Below are 550 nucleotides of genomic sequence, written 5' to 3'. Positions count from 1 at the left end.
CCTCGTCCCTCTCCCCGTCCCCGTCCCCGTCCCCGCCCCGTCCATTGTGTGTCTGGGGCCAGTGGAGCTGAGATGCCCTCTCGCCCTTGGCCCGGAACGCGGGAATGCCGGCTCGCGGCCGGGAGCTGCCAGTGCTCGACCGGCCTTCCTCCGACCGGCGTGCGCCTTGAGCACCGGCCAGACGCCAGCATTGAGTGCCCTTGCCTTGGGTGGCATCCGCGAGGCGCGGAGGCCGGCCACGCACGCCCGCCCGCCCGCCATGGCTGTCTGCCTACCGGAGAGAGCCCCGGGTCCGTGCGCACACGGGCCCATTGTCTCCGCAAGCACAAGTGAGAAAGACACACAGGGACCATGGCGGGAGGGGGGGAGGTTCCGGGAAGCTGTTCAGGGGGCGCCCCCCCCCCCGAGGTACAAACACACACGCAAACGCCCTGCTCCCTTGTCGCCAGACGCCCGTGGCCGGTCTGCCGGCGGGGGCTCAGGTCCACGCCGTGCCTCGGGAACGGGGACATGCCCGCGGTCCCACTCCCCCTGTCCACCCCCCCCCCCC

At 72.5% G+C, this 550-nt stretch overlaps 1 protein-coding gene across 2 annotated transcripts in view; it reads right to left on the bottom strand.

Annotated features, from left to right (window-relative positions):
* The window catches only part of H696_00428, a 7,364-nt gene that overhangs the window by 5,163 nt on the left and 1,651 nt on the right, over positions 1-550 (bottom strand). The gene's annotated exons all lie outside the window — the stretch shown is intronic.

The sequence above is a fragment of the Fonticula alba genome (genome assembly GCF_000388065.1).
Source record: "Fonticula alba strain ATCC 38817 unplaced genomic scaffold supercont2.1, whole genome shotgun sequence".
Taxonomy (NCBI): domain Eukaryota; order Rotosphaerida; family Fonticulaceae; genus Fonticula; species Fonticula alba.
This window is presented reverse-complemented; position numbering and strand designations above follow the sequence as displayed.